This window comes from Elephantulus edwardii, unplaced genomic scaffold, assembly GCF_000299155.1.
Source record: "Elephantulus edwardii isolate Elephantulus edwardi_28Jun2011 unplaced genomic scaffold, EleEdw1.0 scaffold00041, whole genome shotgun sequence".
Taxonomy (NCBI): Eukaryota; Metazoa; Chordata; class Mammalia; order Macroscelidea; family Macroscelididae; genus Elephantulus; species Elephantulus edwardii.
In genome coordinates this window covers 5,802,475-5,810,894 of record NW_006399791.1, presented here as the reverse complement: position 1 = coordinate 5,810,894, position 8,420 = coordinate 5,802,475, and the positions used below count along the sequence as shown (strand labels likewise).

General features: G+C 38.3%; 1 protein-coding gene across 1 annotated transcript in view; it reads left to right on the top strand.

The window, feature by feature from the left end:
- Positions 1–8,420, top strand: part of LOC102871325 (alpha-protein kinase 3-like) — a 90,318-nt gene that overhangs the window by 59,104 nt on the left and 22,794 nt on the right.

The window sequence follows — 8,420 nt, the reverse complement described above, 5'->3', positions numbered from 1 at the left end:
CTCTGAACTCTGCCCTGTCCTGAGCCAGTCTCACTAATTCTGACACACCAACACCAATCGCCCCTGTCAATCCATCTCATCAGGGGTCATTTTCTCCTGTGCTGTCCCTCCACCCTTCCAAGCATAATGTCCTTCTCCAAGGATTAGTCTCTCCTGGCCATGTGCTCAAAATATTTGAGATGGAGCTTCAGAATCTTAGCTTCCATGGAGAAACTTGGTTTCACCCTCTCCAAGACAGACTGATTAATTTTCTTGGCAGTCCATGGTATGGTCAAGACTCTTCTCCAGCACCGCAATTCGAAGGCATCAATACTTCTTCTGACATCCTTAGTCATTATTCAGCTTTCTGAAGCATAACAAGTAAATGCAAAGACATGGCCTGGATTAGGTGCACCTTAGTCTCTAGACTGACATAGTTGCTTTTCTGCACTCTGGAGAGGTCCCTGACAGCAGATTTTCCCATTGCAATTTATCTTTTGATTTCCTGACTGCTGAGTGTTGATTGTGGAGCTGAGCAAGCTGCAATTCTTAACAACTTCAATCTCCTCTCCATCCATCCTAGTGCTGCCAGTTGATCCAGTGATGAGAATCTTTGTCTTCTTGATGTTGAGCTTCAGTCCATATTAAAGACTACAGTCTCTGACCTTCTGCAGCAAGCACTTCATGTCTTCTTCAGTTTCAACAAACAAGGTTGTGTCATTTGCATAACATAGACTGTTGATGAATCTTCCTCCAATCCTGATGCCACATTCCTTTTTCTTCATCTATCATGATGTTGCCTACTGTTTTCTTGATGTTAAGATGTAATACATTTTGAAAGCTATAGTTTCTGGAATTCTGCAATAAGTGCTTCAAGTCTTCCTCACTTTTAGCGAGCAAACTTGTGTCATCTGCACAAAGGCTGTTTAGTCTTCCTTCCATTCCGATATCACAATCTTTTTCAGGAATTCCAGTTTCTTAAATTATTTGCTCAGCAAATAAAGATTCAGTATGTTGAAAGGATCCAACCCTAACACACACCTCTTTCCTGCTTTTAAATCAAGCAGTGCTCCTTTGTTCTGCTCAAATAACTGCTTCTTGTTCTATGTACAGGTTTCTCAAGAGCCCAATTAAGTGGTCTGTGATTCCCATATTCTCAATGTTATCCAAAATTTGTTATGATCCACACAGTCAAATATCTTTGTCTCATCAATAAAACACGGAAAAACATCTTTCTGGTATTCTCTGTTTTTAGCCAATATCTAGCTGACATCAGTAATGATATTCTTCATTCCACAGCCTCTTCTGAATTCAGTTTGAATTTCTGCAAGTTCCTTATTGATGTACTGTTCAAGTAATATTTTAAAAATAATCTCCAGTAAGATTTTACTTGCATATGATACTAAATTATCAAACAATATTAAATATAGATAAGCTCAAAAGTTAGAACAAAAATAATCATAACCTCAGCTAAATGCAGAAATTAGTCAAAATACCAGTATGACTCAAAACAATATTTGTAAACATTTTAAACCTTTTTTCTTAAAAAATGGTTTTAAAATATAATAAAAATTGATTGTGACATCTAACAACAACAACATAACAATTTAATTTTCCACTACCATCAATATTTGGATCAAGGCATTATCTTGACTCTACAAGAAATTAACAGAAGAATTATAAGAAGTAAGAATAGTCCTCATTTATTTCCTTCTTTAGTAAAGTTGAAAAATAGGAGATAGCCCAAGAAGTCACTGATTTGATCAAAAGCACTGATAAAATGTAATTGATTAGGGAATATCCTGAGCCTCTGTGATAGAAATCTATTATTCATTCATTTATTTAAAAAATATTTATTAACCTTCATCCACATGTTAGAAACTGTGCTAAGTCTTGGAGATACAACATATATCCATCCCTACCCTTTCTCAAGGTATGTATCATCTTGAAAGACATGGATAAATAAAATAAGTGCTTTGGAGGCATGGTAGGCTAAATGCTGGACTGCTAATTGGAAATTAAAGAAATAAGTATTCTACATGCCTAAATTAATCATAGTTTTTAATTGTACAAAGATGTTTTTTAAAGTACATGTCATGGGAAGAACATAGATTCACATCTTGGTTTGGTCACTTACTACTTGAGTTCTTTGAAAAATTTCTCAACCTGTTTGAGCATGTGTTTTATCTGTAATAAGCAAATAATTCCTGTAATAGTTCTTTAATAAGCAAAAATATTATATGATATTATAGATTAGTTGAACCCACACTATAACCCTACAAGACATTGAGAAAGATTCCATTTAGAATTAAAGAGACTATAAAAAAAATTGATTGTGAAAAGAACAAACAAATCTGCTTTGGAGGAAGTGCAACCAGGGTGCTCCTTAGAGGTGAGGATGGTGAAACTTTCTCTTACTTACTTTGAACTTCTTGTCAGGAGGGGCCAATCATTAGAGGAAGACATCATGCTGGGAAAGGTAGAGAGTGTCAGTGAAAGAGAAGAAGATCCCTAATAAGATGGGTTGACATAGTGACTGCAGCAAAAGCATGTCAGAGACTGTGCAGAGGCAGAGGATAGGATAGGGCAGGACTGAGATCTGCTGTTCATGGGGTCGTTATGGATAGTACTTGACTCAGTGGCACTTGACTACAGTTACAACATACTAAATATTTCTCTGTACCTTGAGTTAAACTCTCTCTTCTACAACCAATTTTTTTTTTTTACTTTTTTCCCATTTAATGTAGTGAGTCCCAGTTTTAGGCATCAATGATTTGGGATTAAAAACATAGTTTTAAACATAGTTTTTTTAAAAAAGCATAGAGGAATTAAAAACATAGTTACTTGTTGGAGTTTGGTTGGTTGAATTTTTACACTACATATAGGATTGATTCCATAGATGGATAGATGGTTAAATTGATTTACTTTTCTAACTTGACAGAGACCTTTCCAAAGTATTTAAGAGCAATGATGTCAGTTTGAAAACCAAGGTGTACCTAATTCAGAGCAAGGTCTTTTCATTCACTTGCTATGCATCTGAGAGCTGGATAATAAGAAAGACAGAAGACTTGATGACTTTGGGTTGTGTATTGGAGAAGAACTGGGAATATTCTCCATAGACTGCTAAAAGAACAAACAGGCAGAACTTGGAGAAAGGGCGGCCAGAGTGCTGCTCCTTGGAGGCAAAGATGATGAAGCTTGATCCTTCATAGTTTGGACATGTAGCTACTTGAGGCTATTCCTCAGAAAGGGCCATCATGTGTGGAAAGATGGAGAGTCAACGAAGGAGAGGAGGACCCCAGTGAGATGGGTTGACATGGTGACTCAGCTATTGGCTCTAGTATGTTAGAGATGATGAGGATGGCACAGGATAGGAGAGGGTTCAGGTCTGTTGCTCATAGGGTCGCTATGAGTTATACTTAGCTTGGCAGCACCTAACAACAACAACAGCAAGAAGCAACAAAACCCAGAAGTAAGTGAGCATCAGCATGGATGCTAGGAAAAGCTTGCTATCAGATTTGAGGAATAGGAATAGGTCCGCCTGTTAGTGACAGGACATGCAGCAGAAGCTACAGTGCCTGCAACTCCCTTTAATCAAAGAAGTTGTGAGCCCATGAGGGCAACCAGTCCTTGTTTTTTTCTCTCTGTTGGACCTTTTCCTCCCTAATAGAACACAACCTCACACAAGCTAATTGTGGAAAATAAAGCAACTAGTGAATTAGGTTTTTCACTTTGGTTTTGGTTTTGGTGTGTGACTGAAGGACTGAAAAGGGGAGCCCCTGGGAACAGATTGAGACAGGGGCTGCAGCAGTGGGCTCAAACACAGCAGTGACTGAGGGGAGGCAGCTGTACAGCTGTGAGGAGGGTGCAGGACGGGGGCTGGGCTTCATTCTGTTATTTGCGGGGTTTCTAAGAGTCAGAAATGACTAACACTTAACAGCAATAACAAGCGACGTGGAAGTATTGGGGAGAGGGTGGGGAGGTGGGAAGCTTGGGAAAGTGACCTCATCAGCTGCTTCTGAACTCTGGAGCTCCTTTCCAAGTTGTGTATTCATCCATTTGTTCCTGAACAGCATCCAAAAAACTTTGAAAACAGAAACAAGAGACTGGGTTCCAGCCTGGCCGGTGGGTGTAGCACACACAGGACAGATCATAATAACATTACAAAGGATTTGAAGCCAAACTGACAGGGAAACCACAATCTTTTTTTAAATTTTATTATTATTTTGTATTTGTGTATCATCAAATCAAATCTGACTGGTGCAGGAGGAGATTGCCCCTCCTTTCTCCAGCAGAAGATCTTGTGGATTCAAACGACATACTTCTGCAATTGCAGTGCAGCTTCTTGCCACTAGGCCACCAGAGCTCCCTTGGAAAACACAAGTGGAACTTGCAGCCTGAACAGAGATTCTTAAATTGCACTAAAAAAAAAGGAAAATGTCAACTTCCATGATAAAAGACAGCCAACAAATGTTAATGCCAAGATGGTATAGACGTTGGAATTAACTTAAGTAGTTACTGTGAAAATGAGTAATGTTAAATACTCTAAATGAATGGAAAGGTAGAAAGTCTCAAAAGAGAAAGAGATCTAAAAAAAGAAATGTAATTTATGGAATGGAAAAATATAGTAACTGAAATTTTAAAAATTTGGTTGAGCTAAGTAGCAGAATGAGTGTGATAGGAAAAAGCTAGTGCGCTTGAAGATTGATCTAAGAAATGATGCAGCCTGAACAGCAGAAAGAAAGAAAAAGATTGTAAAAGGAAATTAGCAGAACCTCAAGGCCTTTTGATACAAACCATTTGTATCATTTTATACTTTAATAATTTAAATGTAATACTTTCAATAATTTAAAAATTATTGAAGAAATGTTGTTGATTGCCTTTTAGTTGAGCACAACTCATACTAACCCTATGAACAAAAGGCCATTGAAGAAACAGTAGCTGAATACTTTCCAAATTTGCTTAAAGATAAAAACCTACAGACTCAAGAAACTCAATTGCTGTTATGAGTTGCATACAATTCATACTGACCCTATGAAAAACAGGCTTGAACCTTGTCCTATCCTGGGCCATCCTCATCATCTCTGACACACTTGAGCCCATTGCTGCAATCATTGTGTCAATCCATCTTATTGGGAAACTTCTTCTCTTTCACTGATCCTCTCCCTTTCCAAACATGATGTCCCTTTCCAAGGAATAACCTCACCTAGCTATATGTCTAAAGTATGAGAGACAAAGCTTTACCATTTTTCTTTCCAAGGAGCACTCTAGCTGCACTTTCTCCAAGACTTATCTGTTCTTTTGGCAGTCCATGGGATATTAGATATTCTTCCCTAGCACCACAATCCAAAGGCATCAGTTCTTTTTCTGTCGTCTTTATTCTCTGTCCTGTTCTCTGAAGCATAGCAGGTATTTGAGAAGAACATGGCCTGGATCAGGCACATCTTAGTCTTCAAACTGACATCATTGCTCTTCAGAATTTTGGAGAGGTTCCTGACAGTGGACTTGCCAAGTGCAATATATCTTTTGATCTCTTCTGACTGCTAGTACCAAGGGTGTTGATAGTTGATCCAAGCAAAATGAAATAATTGACAACTTCAATCTTTTCTCTACCTATTGAAGCACAGCATCAAGAAAGCAAAAATTCTCACCACTGGGCTAATAGGCAGCTTCATGATGGATGGAGAAGAGATTGAGATTGTTGATAACTTCACTTTGCTTGGTTCCACAAGCAACTCTCTTGGCACCAGCAATCAGGAAATCAAAAGATTAATTGCATTGGGAAATTCTGCTGTCAAAGACCTCTCTAGGACAGTGAAGAGCAATGATGTCAATCTGTAGATTAAGGTGTGACTGATCTAGGCCATGGTCTTCACAATTACTTGCTATGCATTAGAAATCTGAACAATAACTAAGAATGATAGAAGAATGATCATGCCTTTGAGTTGTGGTAGTAGACAAGAGTCTTGAACATACCGTAGACTGCCAGAAGAACAAACAGGTCTGTCTTGGAGAGGGTGAAACCAGGATGCTCCCTGGAGACAGATTTTGAGGCTCTGTCTCACATCTTTGGGCATGTGGCCAAGAGGGACTGACCAGTCTTTGAAAAAGGACATTATGCTTGGAAGGGTGGAGGAACAGTGCAGGAGAGGAAGACCCAGGATGAGATGGATTAATTCAGCTACTGGAGAAATGGGATTAGGTCTTTTGGTGATGATAATATTGGCTCAGGATAGGGCAGGTTTAGGGTCACTATGAGTCACAGGCAACTTGATGGCACATAACAACAAAAACAAGTATGGTGCTGACTGTTGGTCTTGTAGTGAGGACCTTTGTTTTCTTAGTGTTGAATTGAAATTCATACTGAAGGCTGTAGTTTTTGGTCTTCTGTAGCAAGCCTTTTCATGTCCTCTTCACTTTTAGCAAGTGAAGTTGCATCATCTGTATAACACAGGTTGTTGATGAGTATTCCTCTGGTCTTGATACCACAGTCCTCTTCATAGAGTCCAACTTCACAAAGTATTTGCTCAGTGAATAATAAGTATGGAGAAAGGATACATCCCTGACACACACACTGATTTTAAACCATGCAGTGTTCTTATGTTCTGTTCAGACAACAATCTCTTGGTGTAGGTACAGATTTTTCATGAGTTCAATTGAGAGTTATGGGATTCCAGTTTTTCTCAATGTTAACCATAATTTGTTATGATCTACACAGTCAAATGTCTCTGCATAACCAATAAATCACAAATAGACATTCTTCTGGTATTCTTTGCTTTTGGCCGGGATCCAACTGACATTGGTAATGATAACCCTTGTGCCACAGCTTCTTCTAAACCCCACTTGAATGGTACATTGACAGAGAACTGCCAGAAGAAACTCAGATCCCCAAATATAAGCTGCCCAAAAGTCTATGCCCAGAACATTATAATCTAACCGCTAACAACAAAAGAATTAAAAGAATCTTGAAAGTATCTAGAGAAAAATTACGTGTTATTTATGGAGAAGAAAAGAGTCACTGAGTTACACAAATGGTTGAATTCTCAACTATTAACTGAGGAGTTAGCTGTGCTAACCCATTCAGATGCACCTTGGTAGAAGACCTGGTGAACTGCTTCTGGAAAGCCACAACCCTAAAAATCCCATGGGCGTCCTCCTCTGCAGGGCACAGTATCACCAGGAGTCAAGATAGACTCAGTGGTAGCCAGATTTTGGTTTATTTATAGAGAAGCACTTATTCAAGAGACTGTATATTTCTTACTAGAAAGAGTAGAGGCCAAAAGGAAGTGAATCAATATATTTTAAATGCTGAGGCAAACAATCCATAAGCCCATATTTTCAGGGGAAAGATCACTTTCAGGACTGCAGGTGAAATAAGGACATTTTCAGATAAAGGAAAAGTTAAGAGAATACATTGCCAGCAGACCTATTCTAAAAAAATTTCTAAATTCCTTCCAATATAACAGACATGATGAAAGAGGGAAATTTGCAACATAAGGAATTAAGGAAAGACAGAAGAAGTGGTAATTAGATGTAATAGATGGGTAGATGTAATAGATTGTTCTTCTCTTTTTGAACTCTTTATGTTTGAAGGTAGAAGACAAATTGTAACATTTCCAGGAGCTTGAAATGTATGTTGGTGTAATATACAAATACTACAGCATAAAGCACCTATATGGTGATAAGCTTACTACAGTTTACTTGAAAAGGTAAAATACTGATTTCAAGTAGATTTTGAAATTGTAAATATGAACATTGTAATCCTTAGAGCAAAATCTTTAAAAATTATACAAAGAAGTAAAGTAATATTTACAATATATTAATTAGAATGTTGTTATGTGTTGTTGTGTTGGATCTGACCAATCAGAGACATTCCAGCTTGTTTTCGGAGCCAATAAATCACACAGGAGGAGAAGCTGGTTGTTTTGATCCATGCACCTTTGGGATGGAAGCACAACTTCTTGCCACTAAGCTACTGAAGCCCAGAAAATATGTTCAAATAATCCAGGAGAATGCAGAAAAGGAGAAGCAAAGGAAGGAAAAACAGAACAAATAGAAAATCACAAGCAATAAAATGATGAAACTAAATTCAGGCATGTTGATATTTTCTGTCAAGTCAATTCTGATCAATAGTGAATAGTTCATTGGATTTTAGAGGCTGTAAATCTTTGTGTTGTTGTTATGTGCTGTTGAGTTGCCTGCAACTCATAGCAACCCTACGTACAACAACTCTGAAGTCTGTCCTGTTCTGAACCAGGCTCACTGACTTTGATACACATACCCCTATTGCCCTAGTTACTGTATCAATCCATCTCATCCAGGGTCTTCCTCTCCTTCACTGTCCCTCCACCCTTCCAAGTGTGATGTCTTTCTCTAAGGATTGCTCCCTCCTGGCCATGTGCCCAAAGTATGTGAGACAGAACTTCAAAATCCTAGCCTCC